The sequence below is a fragment of the Camarhynchus parvulus genome, chromosome 1 (assembly GCF_901933205.1).
Source record: "Camarhynchus parvulus chromosome 1, STF_HiC, whole genome shotgun sequence".
Lineage (NCBI taxonomy): Eukaryota > Metazoa > Chordata > Aves > Passeriformes > Thraupidae > Camarhynchus > Camarhynchus parvulus.
The window spans coordinates 60,612,220-60,632,220 of NC_044571.1; the positions used below are offsets into that span (position 1 = coordinate 60,612,220).

A 20,001-nucleotide genomic window follows, 5' to 3' on the forward strand; every position below is an offset into this window, starting at 1 on the left:
AATGAACATGAGTGACACACCACAGAATAGCTGCATCCAGGTATCCGTGAGGCTCTAATCTCAAAACTGTGGTGGGAGGGAGGAGATCGTCTTTCAACAAGGAGAAATGTGTTCCTTTAAAAGCTTTCTATTCCCCTCTCCAGCAGTCATGCCTGGCCAGTGGCTATGCAGCCTGGTGGTACTGAAACTGTTCTCCCAAACGGATGACTTGCAATAAAGAAAATGTCACAAAATTGCCCAAAAATTGTAAAATTCTTACAGAATTGCTGGGGAGAAGACAGGGAGAGGTTTCTGGGTTTCTGATTCTCCTAGGATCACTGACATGCCATGAGATGGTTCTTGTGACCCTTACTGTGAATCACTGTTCTAAACAAAAGAAGTTTCTCAACAGCATGAATCATGAATCATTCCATGTGTTGGAAGGGACCTTAAATACAGGTCCACAGGATCCTAAATCTAGTTCCATCTCCCTGCCATGGGATGGGACACCTTCCATTAGACAAGTCCTTAAAACCTCCTCCAACCTGGCCTTGAATACTTCTGCTTATAAGAAAGAGATTCACAGCTTCTCTGGGCAAAATCACACCAGGTTCTCCTATTTAAACAACTCTTATGCTTTCATCATGACACCTGTATTTACAACCCTTCACTTTCAGAATACTTAAATTATGCTTCCAAATTTTAGTGGAACCATTGGCCAGGCATTTGGATAGAAGAAAAAAAGCTTTGGATTCTGCTTGATATTCACATCTATCCCCAGGCAGCCATAAAATGAGATATGAGAGCGTCTGCAAAGCTGAGAAGAAAATAGTGCAGCATTGTACAATTAGCAGCTGCTGACCCATAACTAATTTGGAATGGCAGTATTTTTCAACCTCATTAATGAAGTAGGATCTAGAAATACAAAATACTGACCAAAAAAAAAGGTTAAATACAGCAAAAGCAGCTTCCTAAGCAAATTATCTAGGCCCTGTTATGGATGGCCTATCTAGAAACTTTGCAACAGACTGAAAAAACAGAAATGAAAACTTGTGTTATGAAGCCTGGTAGATTTTCATTACTTTCTGTACATCCCTTCAGCAGTAACTTACTAAAAGAGCATTTTATTATAAGTTGATGGGTCATTTTGTGAAACTGTGGCACTTTAGTCAAAATAACTCACTAAAGAAATAGCATGAGTAATAGTGCCATTTACCACACAAATAAATATGTGCAGATTTTTCCCGTAGTAACTAACAACACCGCAGAGTAGCCTAAAGTTTAGTCCACATCTATATGGTATTTTCAGACATTGTTCATGATTATGCTGTTTGATAACAAGTATCTCTAACTGTGGGGCTTTTGCTTGCTCCCTTCCTTAGGAGAGTGAACAGTACTGTCAAGAACCAACATTATTATCTATTACAAGTTTACATCTTTGACAATCATTACTAGCTCTGAGCAGCAAGTGTTGAAAATATTGCACATCTGCTGAAACCCCTGAGCAGTCATTTACTTCTTGTGGAAGTTGCTTTGTAGAGACTGCAGGATGTGGCTGTACAAGTGCTGGATTGCACTCTCATACTCAGCACTAGCAGTCTTTCTTTTTTTCTGCACAACTCCAAAAGGTGCTTCTGTACACAGGTGCCTGTTGGGTACTGTTCCTTATATTTTCTGTCTCTTCAAGGACAGCTCCTCTGTCCTTTTGTCTCTTCATGGAAAGATTACTTTTCTTGCTGTAGTGGGCCTACCTGGTTTGGAGCTGACACTCCTCATAGCTCACCTCGCAGTGCTGCGCTTTGCACTTGTGTCTAGGAGGGTGCTGGTAACACATCCACACATTGTCTGCTGCTGATAATCACCCACACAGCACCAAGGCTGTGTCTCCAACACCCCCAGGGGCCAGGAGGCTGGGAGTGGGCAAGAGGCTGGGAGAGGATTCAGCCAGGACAGCTGACCCCAGCTGACCAAAGGGACATCCCATACTGTACAGTGAAATGCTCAGCAATAAAGTTAAGTGAAAGGCAAAGGAGAAACACATTCATTATCAAGGCATTTGTCTTCTGAAGCAGCTGCTATGTGTAGTGGGATTTTTGCTTCTCCCTGAGTGGGTGGACATCCCCTGCAGATGGAAGTAGAGACCAAATCCTTTTGCTTTGCTTCCATAGGTAGCCTTCTCTTTTCCTCATTCAACTGTCTTGAACTCAACCCATACTTCATCTCATTTTCTTCCCCTGCTCTGCTGAAGAGGGGGAATGAGAAAACACCTGGGTCCCAAAATTTTCCTTTCCTCTGTCTTTACATTGGAGTGTACAGGCCAGGAAAGCACCTCCTATAATACTACCCAGAGATCACCAAACACTTAATCAGTGGAGCTTCTCCACTTGTCACTGGTATATGTCACACATTTTACACTTGGTAAGATTCTGTCCCTTGTGTGCTCTTTGTGGCAGCACTGATAAAGCACTGTTTTTCAAAGCAGTGCTGAAGACTCATTGCTTTGTTCTCCATGCTGCATAGACTAGGAGATCATCCCAAGACATGGCCTAACTTAGTTTTTCTTTCCAACCCATTTTAACCCTGTTAGTGATAGGCAGACAGGCTAGTATCTTGTGTGTTTTTTTGGCAGTCCTCAGGTAGTACATGCCACCAAGAAATGAGGAACTGGTTCAAACAATTTACTAAACAGACCAGATACGTGTATCTACTCATTTACTTTGTCAGAGACTGTGGAAGTTTCAATGGCTGAATATAGGTTGCTTGGAGAAAGCTTCTGCATCTTGTCTTGACATTCATGCTAGATTTAGGCCAGAAATTTAACTACTGCTTATGAATAACAGGCCTTACTATCTCCGTGTATTTTTTTTAACCACCATCTGATTCTGGAAAATTTCCCCCACAAAATATTGTTAGATGATGAAATTCGTTCTGCTTTTACCCCATACTTGATGATTCTTGATAAAACGATGTTTGATTAACATAATCATGTTCCTTTTAAAGAAAAAATAGGCAACTGTGGTATCACCAGTCTGACCTTGTGAAATAGTACAGGCAGGTGTCTCAGCAGGAAGAGGGTTGGGATGCAAAATTAAAAGAGGAAGTTGCAATGGCTCTTCTCTGTAGAGGATCTGCAATTTGAAAAGAAACATTTGACACTATGCTGAAATTCCCTGACACAAATGTATCACTTAGAGAACACAGAGAAGCAGAAGGGATGCACAAAACAAACAACACAATCTTGTTCTTCCCGCACAAGAAGTCATCTGCCACTGGGTATTTAAAAGAAAATTTTGCAGTGTCTCCATTAAGTCTTACTACATTATCATGTATAAGGACTTTACTTGCATAAGTGCCCTTCACTTCTGCTCTATTGTGTTCTCGATGGGTATCAGGGTCAAACTTCCTCAAAGTGGAGCCAGAGCCAGAGGAACACTTGTATTTTCCATGGAACTAAGACCTTCTTCTTTGATGGTGCTTAGGGACCATTGCATTTTTACTGCTTTTACACTACAGATGTAGCGTTAGGGACACTTAGTGTTCCTTAGTGTTAGGAACATACTAATCTTTATTAGTACCGCTTTAGATGAACATTTAGGTTCTTGCCAGCTTCCCAAAGAAAGCAAATTACGGGGGAGCACAAAGCCTCTGCTCTTCTCAAGGTGGCTAATGTGATTGTACAACTATGCAGTTCCAAGTGCACCATGTGGATCTCTCTGGTGAAAGGCACTCCTAAAGAAGTACATCTTCCCCTGCATGAACATGGAATTCCTGAGAGGAAGGACTGTAGAAAAAAAAATCATTGGTAAACTTTTTCAATTGTGAGAAAAGTTTATCCAAAAGAAGAGAAATGCCTGCATTCCCATCACAGTATGTAGGAAGTGTTGTTTTGCAGAAAGTACCTAGGGCTCTTTGTATATCCTGAGCAAAGCACAGCAGTTTGCTTTTTTTGTTGTTGTTTCTTTTGCTTCCTTCTTCAGCCTGGCCTTCCCCTCTCCCCCCATCTCCCACAGGGGTATTTTTATTCCTGCAGCTCTATTCACACATCACCTTTATTTCCAAAGTCCCTATTTTGTTTCTTCTCCTTTCTTGTTGAACAATCCAATTTGTCTTTATTTTTTAATGTTTTGTTTCCAGAAACACCTAGAGATTCTACTAAAAGGCTCCAACCTCCAACCTATTTGTAAAAAGGAAAGAACATCACTAGCAAGTCTCTGTTGAAATTAATAAAGCTTCCCTAGGGGCAAAAGGAGATGGGGGTGGGGAATCATCTTTTTGGAAGAAAATTCTTAGTAGTTACTAACGAAGTTTAACGGGCAATATTATAATTTAATAGTTTCACCAGATAGCTATTAAAATATATTATCATATATTAAAACATCTTATTAGGTAGTGTGATTTACTAACCGAAAAAAAAGCAGACCACTACGGATGAACCATGAAGTTGAAGCAGCAAGATTTTGTTGCTCTGCTGCTGCTGTCAGCTGTGGATAAAAGGGGCATTAGCTGAAAAATGGACCCCACACAGCATCTTTCAAACTGTCACCTTCATGCTTCCAGAAGACCTTGCTTCCTTCTAATGTTTTTCCTATTAGTCTGTTAAAAAAAAGAAAAATACACCCCTACTATTAGCAAGCCACACTCTGGAAAGAATGAATTTCAGAGGCAAGGGGAGGTCTGTGCACTTACTGCTCAGAAATTCCTATTCCTCTAACTTTGAAAGCAGACTCATCAAGTTTAGCAGAATTGCTACTGTGCTTAAAATATCTGTACATGTGTTTATAGATCTAAACTCTGTAGTGCTTTCAAGATAATCAAAATTGATGTACAGCACATCTTTTCTGCATTTATGTAACATTCTGACTTCCCAGGAAAACTGCTAAATGAAATGACAAAGCTTGAACTCCAACAGGAACAAATTCACCACTAAAAAGTTATAAAAATGATAAGAATAAAACAGTTCAATTGAGGGTATATGAAGTAGAGAACACATAAAAATAATTGAGGAAAAAAATGCCCTGGAAACAAAGCTATTTCAATTACAGTGTATTTTGATTCCTTTACAATGAACATACATTGTAAATTTAAAAAAATATCTTGTACAATGCCAGCTAAAGAAAGTTGTATCAAAGTGTGTTTACCAAATGACCAAACTCATGTTTATTACACAACACAGCTTTTGTGACAAGAAAAGCTTCTTTAAAATGACAATATTCTAATTGCAGTTGGCTAGAAACAACACAAACCTATGTAAGTATGCCCTGTTGACAAACATGAAAGCCTACTTCAAGGTCCAGTTCATATTTATTTTCTAGTATTCAGAAATGTTCATTCTGGGTTGAATCCAAGATGGCAAAAGCTGTCAACTGGAATGTTTTCACTAAGTCTGTGGTACTTTAAATTGGATCCCATGCCTCCTGGTGCAAGTCCAAATCCACACCTCTATGCTTGGACATCTCACTTGTAAAAACTGGCCAGTGATATTTTTTCCTCCATTATTACCTGGCAGAATTTCATCTGCTCCACCCAAATGCAGACCTGACCACAGCAATCCATCCCTCTGTCACTTTCATAATGTCTCCTACTTATGGCTAACAATGGAAGCTACAGCTTGTAAATCATGCAGCCATATGTCCTCAAATTTGAGCTAGTGGAGATGGAGTGAGTAAAAATATATGTATTATATAATTTTATATATATATATATATATATAAACCACCTTTGTGTTTCATACTGAAAAATTCTTCTGTAACTAGTAGAGAGTTTGGATCTGCCTGTCCTATGAGAAACTGTCTCCGTATGTCACTAAACCCAGGGCTTATCACACTGATACAACAGCTTAAAATACCCAACCTCAAGCTGTTGAGCTGGGGCACGGCTACTGAAGATAAGACAGAAAATCTTGCAAAATTTCTCTCTTTAAGAAGCAACACGAGGTACTTATTTGCCAAAACAGAAGCCAAAATCTCCTAAGTGGAAAGTTTACTTTTTTTCTTCAACCGATCTCTCAGTGAGGAAACATGGTTGGTGAGTGATGGCTTCTTCACAGGGAGCAGGGATCATGGCCCTGAAGGAGAGCTCGTGCACACTCCATCCAGCCTAACGTGCCAAAGACATATGTACCAACAGTCTTCATCTCCTATGGGTGCACATAAGGATCTATGTGAACTCCAGCCATAAATCTCAAGCAAAGCCAACTTTTCTGCATAAAGCTCCTTGAATCCAAGCCAAGAGAGAAAAGAAATCCAGAGCTTTTAACCACAGACATCAATGTATTCATGCCAGCCAGCCCAAATCAGTAACTGGCAGTCAATGGCCTGCAACAGCTGACATTTCTTCCTCTCTCTCAAGTGGTTTGCAAAGATATACTCATGGGTAAGCTGCTGCAACAAGCCAGAATGTACCAAACGGAAATACGTATGATAGGAAGAGCCAGCTTCACAAGCAACACTTGTAATGACAAAGAAAGATGGAAATGTGCATTTGTGACCGGTCATCGTGGCTTAAAACTAGATGGAAATTAAACTCCAGATAAGTCTTTCTCCTCTCTCAGCCCCACTCCAGAGAGAGAGAGCCTCACTCCAAAGACAGAGACTATGGGTTGAGATAAGAAGTTACTGAAAGCAAACAGCAAAGGAGTAAGAAACACAGTGACAGCAGTAATATTAATAACCAAAGTATACAAAAGAAAAGGTGCTTTACAGAGAAAAGGTGTGCACCACACCTCAGCTCAGCTCTGTGTGGCCACTGGGACAAACACAAGATGGCACATGCTCTCCATAGCTAGCATTCCCCTCTCCAAGCTTGAGCCAATGAGAAACAATGAGGGACAAATCTCCAAAAAGCCAGAATGCCCACACTGCACCATGTGTCCTGCTTTTGGACTGCTCCATTCCTCTGGCTTGACTATACACAGTGTTGTCCCTTTCCAGACTGCTCTGCTGGTTTGACTCCACATAGTGCCACCCACCCTGGACCACTCCACTCATCTGCACTGGACTTGGCTGGGGCTTGGCTTGGGCTCAGCTCCTTTTGACTCAGTTTGCCACTGCTTTGTCTCCCCACCTGCTTCCAGCACCAGTGCCACGGCACTGGCGTTTTGCTGAGCTCAGTTGTGCTCACTGCTTGGAGCTGCATTTTTCCTAAGGGATGGGAAGGGACAGGCAGCAGCAGGAGAGGGACAGAGTCCACAACACTGGTCCCAGGAATAAATGAGGAAGAAACAGAACAAAATAGTGCACTTCTGCTGTACACTCCTTCTCCTGAAGCCAAGCCCCCAGTGATGATGTGCATAATATAGAACAGCAATGGCTCTCCTTGCAAGCACTCCAAAGAGCACCCACAAAATAAATGGATGGAAATCAGAGGGAAACCATGAGGTGAGGGAGAGAGAAACTCCCTCTCCCTTTGCCAAGTCCTCTACTCACTTTAACAAATGAGCCATTAGCATCTCCAAATTATCTGGCCCAAGCTACAGCCAGCTCCTTTTTATCCAAGCCCAGGCTCCAGCCAAACATTAGGAAATTAGCAGCTGGGTCCAGCACAAGGGCAGCAGGCCTGCATATCATCAGCACCACGACATCAATGAGTCCCAAGCTGCACTCCCCTTTACCACTTTTAACTGCACGTGGCCATGGAAAGGAGCCTACTTACCTGAACCATTCACTACAAAGCCTGGAGGCAAATTATTACACACTGGGATTTCTCTGAAGGAATGGGAAGCAGAAAGAAATACAAGACTCTAGATACCCTTACAAGAATTGTACAAGGACATTTAAAGAGAGTTCTGCATTACCCCTTGAATTAGTGTGAACATTAGTCTAGTCTTTTCTGAAGAGAAGTCCACCAAAAAGGCAAGAATGGTTTCCATAGTTATACTACACACAGGTGTGAACTTAACTATCAGAGAAAGGAAACAAAACTTCCCAAATACTGAAAAAACTCTCACTATCACTTCAAAATCTCCTTGTCCCAGTAGGTATAGACAGGGCAATTAACTCTAATAGTACATTAATTTTCCCATTATCTAAATGACGGCAATAACCAAGGCATATAATAAACTATTTCTCCAAAGACTAAAAAACTGAATATTAAAGTAGATGTTTTTGTTCTTCTTAAGCTCTCTTTGGCAGCCTCTTAGTCAGACATCCTGGTAAGACCTCATAGATGTTAAATGTGGTCACTTCTTATATTACAGGAGAGTAATAGAAAAAATGGACATATTCCTACACAATGCAGTATTCCAGATGGAAACCTCAGATTTTCTAACTTAGAAGTCAACATTACTTAGCTGTAAAGTGGTATATACCTTTTATGACACTGCAGAGTATATAAGACCCAGGGCAAAAGAAGTCCTCACATTAAAAACAATCAGATTACCATAATAAGAGGAGAAAGCAAAGCTGCGGGAACATTTGGGGAGCTTTTAGGTTGTTTTTTCCTTTAAAGCACTTCAATTCCTCCAGCCAAAGTAAACACATTACAGATTAGTTCTCAAAAGCGCTCTCAGCCAAGAAGTAAGTTACTGTAATTTGAAGAATGATGCTGGGAGCTAAGCTACACTTTAAAAGCCTCCATGGCATATAATAGATGTGGAGGGCTCAGAACACAGACTGCATGTAAGTACATGTTAAAGTTTTCTGACCTAATAAAGACATTCAAAAGACAGTGAGCTAGCTAGAACACCACTAATGCACAGTCCTTTTACTGTCATTGTGGAATTAAGAAAGCATGATGCTAGTTTTCACTCGTACCATTCCTGTAATAGAAAAGGCCCTCCACAAAACACAGCCCCCTTGACTGCAATCAACTCCCCTTGTTGCTGAAACAACACGGAAATGCAGCGTGTCAGCATCCAGGGATGCTCACAACAGCCAGGCAGCATTCTGCCATCTGTGAATGATTAAAAAATTAAAAGCCCCAGACACTGAAAAAGAATATCTTAACAAAAAGATTTATGGGAGGGGAAAACTGGAAAGAGCTCTCTCAAAATTCAGACAGAGAGTCTGAAGATGGGAACACAAGCTGCTTGGAATCTGTCTCAGGGACACTGGCCCTATAAATATTACTAACTTGCATTTACACAACTTCTACTTTCCATATGTGATATTACTTAGGATGAATAGCAAAATAGGCAAGCAGCATGGAAGGTATGTGCTCTGATCACACACCTAGGGCACTATGCTCAGGGAACTTCACAGATTAAAGCAATGCCTATTCTGTGTTTTATGCAATGATTATAAGAATTAATTGTTAATTATATATGAGTGCTGCCAGTGCATTTATAGTTAGTGAATAATGTTCTTCAATAAAATATTAGTACTTAAAAGATAGAAAGAGTAATTTGCTTAACTTATAATAAAGTTGCTAATGAGCTTCTCTTAAAAAATCCCAACTTGACACAATATGAAATATATGAATAATACTTATTACAGTCACACCCAAATTCCTAACTGTACACCCAGAAAAGGCACCCCTTTTTACTTCATATATTCCCCTCAAAAATGTACCTTTGAGTGCACTCAAAAAGTAAATGACTTCTTTGGATTGAAAGGTATCAGAAACATGTCTTTATTCTTCCTCAAAATGGAATCATCATGTTTTCTCATGGAGATAAGGTGACCTAAAGCACATTAACATAATCATACCACTCTCAAAGACACCCTCCAAAGTTTTCTAGCAAGTTTATAGGAAAGTTTTTACTTCACTGATCAGGTTTCAGCTGCCCTTGGTGCTCTGTATCCTCAAAGATCATCTGAATGCATAAATTAGGTGTTGTAACTACCTCTCCTTTCTTGCTTCTACTTGAAAGATGTGCTGGATGGTCAGCATTCCTTCTTGACTTCCACCTGTTCCTGTGTCAACACAGCTGAAGGTCAATCATGAGCTATCTCAGTTGTACTCAGGTAATCCATGTTTTTCTAAACTATTGCACAACAGCATATAGCTGGTGAAGAGAGGCTATAGAAAAGCTGCTGCCCACCACTCCCACAGTATCAGAGATTCCACCTACATGCTGCTCCCAGCTGAAGGACCTGAACTGAGTATGCAACCATCCTCGACTCTTTGGGCAATGCAGAGAAACAGATATCTTTAGAAGATGCCAGCCATGCTAAGACCAAAGTCTACATCTACAGGTACAGACCTATAAAGGTATCTGCCTCTCTTCACACAAAGGAAAGCTGGGTGATGTATGTTTCTAGAATAGATGGCCTTGTTAAAGACTTATTTTTAAAGTTACCTGGGATGAATTTTTCTCAAGATGCAAACTAACACCTCATTTTCTCAGCAACATCAAAGACATCAAGAGTATCTAGGACGTATAACAGTTTTGGTTGTAGTTTACTAGACATCTTAAGAGACTGATGCATATGACAGTTAAAAAAAACCAAAACAACTGAGAAAAACAAGAAGGCTGTGATGACATCCTCTCACACAGAGGTTCTCAATAAATACACTGCCTCTCTTGCTACCTCTCCTAGTTCCAAGAAATGACAGTCTAGATTTTCATGCCCTGTTGGCTGTGCTGTATGCTGCAGAAATACAAGCAGATGATTGATGGGGTTTGCACTATGGAAGCCCTGGCTGCTGGCAAATGTACACTTGAAAAAGGATTCCAGATATCTGAGCCACAGCAGGAACCAACAGAGTCTGTAAAACCATTCTTTGAGATTCATATTTAGTGTCTGACAAACGCAGCTCTACTTCTGTCTGCTTTTTGACTACAATAGCTTTGGTTAACAGAAAGTATTTCTACTAATTCTTGGCAAAGCAGGTATTGAGAACTAGGCAATGTTTGGGAGGGATTCCATTGAAAGCTTTCATGGAGCATGAAGGAGCTAGTGAGTGTGGGAGTTTTCCAAGCATGGTCTCCTGGAAGCACAAAGAGTCCATCCCCTTTAAAAGTAAGGGAAGCAGCTGGAGCAAGAGATCCCTTTGGCTTAACCCTGAGCTTCTGAGCCTGCTCAAAACCAAGAGGAGCACAGCAGAGATGGACAAGTGGACAAATACCAGTTGAGAACTACAGGGCCAGCGTCAGGAATCTGCTCTGGTTGCAGAAATTATGTCAAAGACGCAATAAGAAAAACAACAGCTCAACTCAAACAGAAGTAGGCCAAGATGCAAAAAACTACAAGAGTTCTTCAGATATGTAAACAAAAGGCAGGTACAAAATGAAAATATTGACCTGCTGTTGAACAGGAAAGATTAATTAATGACTAACAACGGTGACAAGGCATAGGTTCTCAACTCTTTCTTCACCTCCGTCATCACCAACAGTGTTGGGCCCCAAGCCTTGGAAACAGAAAGCCAGGTTAATGCAAACACAGTGCCATTGTCAGTGACAGAAGAGTTGGTTTGTGAACTTGAGCTTGACCCAGGAAATCCATGGGCCCTGACAATATTCTCCTGAGAGTGTTAAGAGAGCTGGCTGATGTCACAGAGTCTGTTCTCCATAATTTTTGAGAAATCATGCAGATTGGGAGACATCCCAGAAGACTGGAAGAAGGCTAATGCCACTCTTATCTTTGAGAAGGACTTAAAGGAGTATCCAGAAAATTAAAGGATCATCAGTAGTATTTCATTCCCTTGGGAAGTTATGGAACAACTCTTCCTGAGGGCTATCACAAGTCAGATGAAACATGTAACTGGGAAAGGTCAGCATGGATGCACGAAGGGCAATACATGTCTGACAAACCTAAACACATCCTCTGACTAAGGAACCTGCTCAGCTGATATGGGTTAAGCAATGGATATTGTCTACCTGGATTTCTCCAAGACAATCAATGCAGTTTCCCACAGCTTCCTCCCTGAGGAACTGATGCACTGAGGTCTAGACAAGTGGTCCATGTGGTGGGGGGGAACCTGGCTGACCACCAGCACTCAGAGGGTTATGGCAAAGAGCTCCTTTACAAGCTGCCAACCTGTGAGGTCTCCCAGGGATCAATAATGCTGTTTAATGACCCCATAAGTGATCTGATGATGGGATCAAGTGCACGTGGATGAAATTTGCCAAAGATATCAAACTGAGCAGGGAAGTGGGCACTTTGTAAGGGAAAGCCATTCCACAGGAAGACCTGGATAGGCTGTAAGAGTAGCCTAACAAAACCTTATGAAGTTCACCAAAGACAAATGTAAAAACTTGCACCAGTGGAAGTATAATCCAGCACTGCAACACAGGCTGGGATCTCCCCTGCTGTGGAAAGGGATCTGGGGCTCTGGTGGAAAAGCAGCTTAAAAGAAGTGAACAGCATGCAACTTCTGTGGCAAAAGAAGCCAACAGGATGCATCATCAAGGGCATCCCCAGCAGAGAAAAAGGCAGTATTGTCCCAACCTAGTCAACGCTTGTCAGGCCACACCTGGAATACTGTGCTCAGTTTTAGTCCTCACTAAGCAAAATAGATGTGGACAGATGAAGAGGGCCCAGAGATGGGCCACAAAGGTGATGAAAGGACTGGGAAGCCTGGCACAAGAAGAGAGGCAGTTCTCTCAGCCTTTCTGGAGGCTTTGTGCAGCCTTGAGGAAAGAAGGCTTAGGGGAGACCTTTTCACCATGCTCCAGTATTTAAAGGGCGACTACAAAGGCGATGGAGATCCCCTTTACAATGAGTCACATTGAAAAGGCAAGGAATAATGAGTTACTCCTGAGGAGATTAAAATATGACAGAAGAAGAACGTTTTTCACAACATAAACAACCATACACAGGAATATATGGTTCTTCAGTGAAGTGGGGGATTTCCCAACATTAGACACTTCTAAGATTTGGCTGGACAGGATCCTGGGCCATCTTGTTTAGAATGTGCTTTTGCCATGAAAGGTTGGTTGGACCAGATGATCCTTATGTTTCCCTGCTATTCTATGGCTAATATGAGCATAGATTCCCAATCTATATAATTCAAAACACAATTGGTAGTAAAAATCTGTTTTGGTTTTTTTCTAAGGAAGTTGATATTACTTAGATAGTATATTTTCACACATTTTCAGAAAGTTTGGATAGTTTCCCAGATGACTGTATCCAGGTCCCAACATATCCAGGGTGTCCCTAGGCAGCCTATACTAGGCAGTCCTTGCTCTCTACCTGAATCACGAGTCATACACATTTTGGATAGCCCTCCCATCCTTTATTTCTTCAAAGAAATGTGATCTGGAAATGCAAAGATACCAAAAAACAACATACTAGATAAATCACACCCTCTCCCAACTATGTTCTTATAGACACGCAGAACTTATAGCTCAGAGCTAACACAGTCAATTTTACCTTATTTAGACTTGTATTCCTCTGCTTTGCTTTCCTAAAGTACACTGAAACAAGCACCTAACAGAAATATTTGGATCATTTTTTTCCCCCCATATGATTCTACTGAATCCCATCGTGTTGCCCTATCACCCGTATGGGACATTTCCTTCCTTCTTGGACAGACAGTCATGCAAAGCAAACTGCTTTCCTGAAGAAGTCAGCCTAGCTTCCTGGAGTTCAGCAAGTTCCCCAGGGTCTTATTTATAAACTTACTTTGTTCTGCTTCTGGAAAAATAATGAATGCTTCCACAGCCTTCCCTGCAGAGTAATTTGGCTCAACACTCCTCCTAAGACTCCAGCCCCAGTAGTTCCCACTTCAGTGGGCACCATCGAGGCTAATGGTCATCTATCACTCCTGCTCCAGGCTCCAACTGTGTATTGCTTGAGGCATCTCATGAAAAAGCAACTGAACCAGAATCCATAAATGGAATGCTGAGATTACATAAATACAACAGCTTCCAAACCAACTTGCTCAAGGAGTTTCTGGGGGAAAAAAAAAATCAAGCTTTTTCAGAACAAAAACTTCCCTGCACTGAGGGAAATAATCCTCTGTGTTATTTATATGACATAAAAGTTTGTGCAGCCAAACAAATGAGATTAGAAATCAAACCTTAGTCAGAATGATACTATTATCACAATATAGCAGCATTTTGAAGAAACAAGCTATACATTTTTGTCCCCTTGGATGTGTTTTTCTAAAAGCTTGAAAAAGGAACACTAACATTTTTCATGTAGAGAACATTGAACATTCAGTCAAAACACTTAAAAATTGACAACAAAAATTTTTAATAGAATAAAGAAAAATAAGTACTGTACTGCACACAGAGGAAAATAGTTGGACTGCAAAGTTGTGATGAATGCTAGTGAGTTTTCCTTGGCTTTCACCAAGAGGAAGGACCTCTTTTCCTTAACCAAAACTAGGGCCGTAGAGGAACAGAAATGGAGGGTTTGAGGCAGGAATTAAAGAACTGAAGTCAGGAAAAGAATCAGGAAAAGGACTTTCCCTCTTCTTCCCTTCCTTCACTTTTAAGAAAATGCTTATGTGCAAATGGGTTTTTTTAATTACGTACTCTTGTTGTCACTTTTAAGTCCCCTAGACACAAATCTATGGAAGATGAATAATCAAAGATACATTTGAACATAGTCTCTCCAAAATGATGAACAGCACTTAGCAACAACCTTTACAAGAGAAGGATCACAACAGCCACTGGGATAATTCTCCCATTCATATCATTTAAGGGAATGACACCACAAGAGCCCACAGAAGTGAAGTTCCACCATACATCTTTTTTCCATGACTGTAATGAGAACCCAGAGGAGTGTGTGAATGCTCTTATCCTGAAATGGAAGCTCAAACATAGAAAAAGAACATCTTCTAACACTAATGCTATCATAATTTTACCTTAAAAAAAATCTGTGGCATAGACAGAAAGACAATAAGCAAGATTTCACGAACTAAATAGCAAAACTAAAGAGAGTTTTGCTATTCTTCTCTCCACAGACAAGTTTCTTTGCAGGGAAAACGCAATCTATTCTAGAACCTGGGACTGTATTCTAACTTAAATACACAAAAATGGCAGAAAGAAATGTTATCACACAAAATTAAGTACAACCTATCTTGAAAACTGTAAATCTGTTCTGGTTAGATGTGTAGAATGCACATTTTTTGAACCTTTTATTTGGGAATATTTGGTGTAACCTGACTGGCTGACAGTTCTCAAAGATCAACCATTTCTGCAACCACAGCGGACTCATGCTGTGCCAGAAGTACAGGTTTGGCTTAAAGCAGCTTCACAGCTATTCTAAATTTGATCCTTCTTTGCAAAGAACAGTCTGATTGGCCTGAATCAGATCCTTGTTCACCTACAGCAGAGAAGTTCTTGCTACACCTTTTCTCATTATCCCAGATCCTGACCTAGTTTTTCTTGTTTCAAAACAGAACCAAAGCATGCCTAATGCTCTCAGAAATAGAAATTCTCATCAGTTGATCTCCTTCAGGTCCCCTTACACTTCCCTTGGGTCAGGCTCTAGCTTAGGCAGGTTAAGTATATCACGTAGTATTTTGTGCATGAATACTAATGTTTGTTAGGGGCACCAACACAAGATTACAGATAGATTTATAAAAGAATATATAACTATTCCAGATACAGCAAAAGGCTTGATGGCATCCACTGTGCAGAAAAAAAATTACAGTCAAAATCACTGCTTTGCCAGAAGATTACAGGTGAAACTGAAGCTCGTGCCTGAAGAACAGAGGGAAGTACTTGCTCATGTAAACACAAACCCTGCCTTTTCTCTTCCTCCCACCTGAGCCCCCATTGCTGCTAAGTGCCTGAGCAGCATTTGTAAGGATAATCCCTGATAATCTCAGAATTGGTAAGGCAATACACATGCCCGTGCACAGAAAGGCCAGAGACCAAGCAATAAGCTTTCATAATTTCTCTTTTCAATTATAAATAGAGGTAGATATGATGACAAATATGTTTCAGAAAGCTGGAATGTGATGTTATTTCAGAACAGTATGGGATATCAAACAATTCCCTTTCTACCTCAGATTACATAAAAAACCAATACTCAATTTCCCACATAAATGGCCTGTTTCATTTATAAAAGCATGAGGTTTTTTTATTATTCTTTGAGTGGGTTTCTATATTTTTTATCTGTTTCCTCATGGTGTTCTGTTTATGCTAGGATACATTGGGGATCTTTTGGCCTTGAAGGAATGCTGCAAAGATTATCTCTCTGAACAATCCCTGTCAGCGGACTGAAGCAAAGGAGGATCAATTGTACCAAGGGAAAGTAGAAAGGGGACTTTAGAATGGATTGGACACACAGCTGGCAAACAAAAGACATAGGGCAAAATCCACACCACTGCATTGATTAATTTTCTTTTTTGACTCCTTGTTTATGCACTAATATAGCAGCAATCACCCTCAACACATAACATGAGATAAGGACATATTCAAATCATTTCTGATTGGGGGAAACAAGATAAATGTTCCTTCTGGGCCAAGTCAAGTAAGACAACTTTTTTTTTTCCTTTCCATAGCTTACTGTGATGTGGGCTTCCCCTGTGTGTGTGTACTTCAGAATCTTGTCACCACAGACCCAAACTAAAACATACATGTGTGCTTTAAAGTTTGAACTGTCTCTTCTTCACTATGGCAGTGATCACACACTGGAACAGGCTGGCTGCAGAAATTTTGGATGTTCCATCCCTGGAAGTGCTCAAGACCAGCCTGGATGGGGCTCTGAGTAACCTGGTCTAGTGAGTGGCATCCAGGGGGATTGGAACTAGATGATCTTCAAGGTTCCTTCCAACCTAAACCATTCTATGATTCCATGATTTTCAGGACCTAATGTTCTATGTGCAATAACATTTTGAAAATTTGCTTTATCCAGTTAAATTTTTAGAGTTGAGAGCCTTATATTCATCTTACAGGGATTTGCAAGTCATGTTCTATTACCTCCTGATAGGCAAAGACAAAAATGCCCAGCCATCTCCCCAAAGAAGATGCATTTATAAATTTCCAAAAACACATAGGTGATATATGGGAATTGATGATAAGGTAGAAAGCAAGTTTCCATGCCAAAACTACAATTTCTACTACTGGGCAAAGCAAAGCAAGAAAATGCTTGTATAAATCTTCCTACTATGCTCATCACTTTGCTTCATTTACATGCATCCTGGTCTTAACATTATTGCGATTTAGAATTAATGACCCACTGAGATTTATAGGGCCAATTACACCTCTCAGCATTACGACTTTGGGGGCCTCCACAGCCTCGAACAGACATTAGAAGGTCACTCAGAAAACACTCACTAAGTTCAACAGACTTTGGATGAGGCCCTTTGCCTAATTAAAACAGAAAAAAGCATCCTAAATAGGAGATGCTTTGAAAAAATCTCACAATAACCAGCATTTTTGTAAAACTCACTGTGCCTTTTTTTTGAGGAAACTGCTTAACAGCATTTGCTAGTTGAGTCTAGTTGGGTTTTTTCCCCCATCTCTTCCCAAAACATAGAAATAAAACTGGACCTAGCACTGGTCATTATTCAGCAGGAAATGACAGAATAGTAAATGTATACTAATGCAAGTGTGACAGATCTGACAATTGAGTGGTGCCTAGAGGGATGGCTCAGTGTTCATAGAACTGTGAGGAACTTGGCAATGCTCCCGCGGAAGAAAGAAGTCATTATATTAATATTGCCCAGTTCCAGCAACTGAGGCAACTGAAACCATCTCTGCTTGCAGACATAACTGTGCACAGACTGCTCAACTTAGACAATTCCATATGCTCTGGTGTTTCTTTTCCCCTCTTTCACAGGCATGGCTTTCTTTGAGCAACCCACAGCGCTGAATGATGCAAGTCACCAACCAGTTACCATGTGTGTTGCACAACAGAGGAAAGCTTGGAAATGAAGGAAAAGCACAGCATTTTTGTAATAAATAGACTGACAGATTACAGATATCAAAGAAATTCAGAACTTTTCTTCACTTAGGGATTTTTAGTAAAGAGAGGAAAATGAGTAAGTAAATAGCTAGTCAGGCTTCTGCCTGGCATGAATGAAGTTATTCAAGTACACAGAATTTATAACAGAAACACCAACAACCACCTTTAACTACAGCATCACTGCCAATGGCACCATAATTAGGCTAGAAATGCTGTTCTTTGAGTAATGAACAGGATGTGCTCGGCCTTGTTTTCTATATAGGATCATGCCATCCAAGCACAGGCAGCAGCATTTATTGAGAAATTCCCTGAAAGATAACAACAGATTGTAAAAGGGGTTCATGTAAATTTAGTTAAGAACAACTTCAGACATTATTTTCAATTACTGAGATAAAATCATGGCTTCCCTCTGAAAGAAGAAGGGAAAGGCTTTTTTCCTATACAGTACACAATGCCTATGAAAGCTTTAAGAATAGTCTATTTTCACAAACAGTACCAGCTGCCTACTAGTATTCCTTAACTCTGCTTTTCCCTCCCTCAAGTCATTTCTTCTATTATTTTCAACATTTTGTTTGATTGATTAATAAAAAGCAGATTTCCTGCTCTAGATAACAGGTCACAGAATTCCCTTTACACTGATTAGGTTTACCTGCTCTCAAGAATGCTAACTGATAGTTTTATTTTCTTTCACCAAATCTGCAGGGCTCTGGCCAAGCACTGACTTTTTCCGCACCTAACTCCTCAGTGATTTCAGAGAGCATGAGTATGACAGCAGGACACATGCATAAAGTTCCAGTCTTTCTAAGTTTGCACAAGGATCTGCAGTTACTTAACTAAAAAGTCTCTGTTAACATACATTAAAAAAGAAAAAAAAAACCTTTACCAGCTCATCTTGCAGATCTGGAAAAAAAAAAAAGGACCATCTCCAAATCCTCTAAATTCACTATCAAACAGGTTAGCATCCTTATTTAATAAGCTACACATACATCCCCATCTGATGCGAGGGAATACATCTACACTGTCTACTTTAGGCATGTAACTCTGCTATGACTGAACCTTGTAATTGCAGGGCTCCTGCACACTGAGCAGCTCCTCATGACACCTGAGGCAGGCAGTTCAGAGCCCAAGGGGTTGCACTACACATACTGCTTAAGTTGCTAGTTCTTGCAATTATGTTACATGCCCAGAGTGAGTCTGTGCGTTCCCTCCACACATTCCAGCACTGCACCACGCTTCATGCACACTGTACACACAAATGGAGTCCCTTTGCTATTTCAGCCTTGCTGCCTCGTTTCACTACCTGCACCTCTCTGAGTACAAAAAAATAAATCTACATATGCATTATACCTCTTTGGGCAACAGAAGACCTCTGGAGTTCATGAGTAGAATGCACACAGAAATAAATACATTATATTCATTTTCTTCAGCACAGAAACCTGGAGACATGTCATGGAGATTTATTAGCCCTCTTAAGATACCTACTCAAGATACTGATGGAGTTGACAGAGCAATCTTGTCACTCTCCCGTCAGACCACTGTCACACTCGTGCACAGCAGAACTGCAGCTCCAGAGCAGCCTAGCTGTTCTAATACACCCCATTCCTCTCCCAAGGTACACTTTATTAGTCTAGGGAATAAAATAAGCTATATTCCAAACAGTAGAGGTAAAACAGGAAAGCATGTTTGGCAGAACATTTAAGGCCTTACTAGACTGAGGAGAAAAGCTCATCTTTGTTGAAAAAATTCTGTCATCTGTATCCCTTTAAAGACAAACCCAGATGTTTCCTCGTCATAAACCCTCACAAAATGATTGGCTGATCACCTGCTGTCTCGCTGTACAGCAAGCTAATTTTCCAGCAAGATTTGTTCACTTAGATTGCCCAAATGAAAGTCTCTTAAAATAAAAAAAATAGTCTGTTGCCAATAACTCCCTAATCTGCCATCCCTTCAATAGGACTGAAGTGCTCTTCACAGACATAGTACACAAGCATCTTGAATTAGCAGGGAACTATTTTTAAATGCATGAAGGATAAGATACAAAATTAGTTTCATGGGGAATGAGAACCTCAGAGATTATTTACTTTCCCTTAATTACTTTGACTCACCACTCAGTGAGCTTTCTAATAGTACTACCTATTTCACACTCAAATTTTGATACTAAGACATGAGAGAATGGCATTTAAGAATACAGACCTTCAAAATACATAACCACATTTCTCAAACTGACTTACCCACTTGAAAAATAATTAAATATACTGTATGGCACATATTTCCC

At 40.4% G+C, this 20,001-nt stretch overlaps 1 protein-coding gene across 8 annotated transcripts in view; it reads right to left on the bottom strand.

The window, feature by feature from the left end:
- ENOX1 (ecto-NOX disulfide-thiol exchanger 1) overlaps positions 1-20,001 on the bottom strand; it is a 362,160-nt gene that overhangs the window by 324,625 nt on the left and 17,534 nt on the right. For 2 of the 8 annotated variants that reach the window (XM_030968220.1, XM_030967354.1), the window contains exon 2: positions 3,014-3,107. The exons of the other annotated variants lie outside the window; for them this stretch is intronic. The gene's annotated coding sequence lies outside the window, so the exon portion shown is untranslated. The remainder of the gene's footprint in view (positions 1-3,013; positions 3,108-20,001) is intronic. 8 annotated transcript variants of the gene reach the window in all.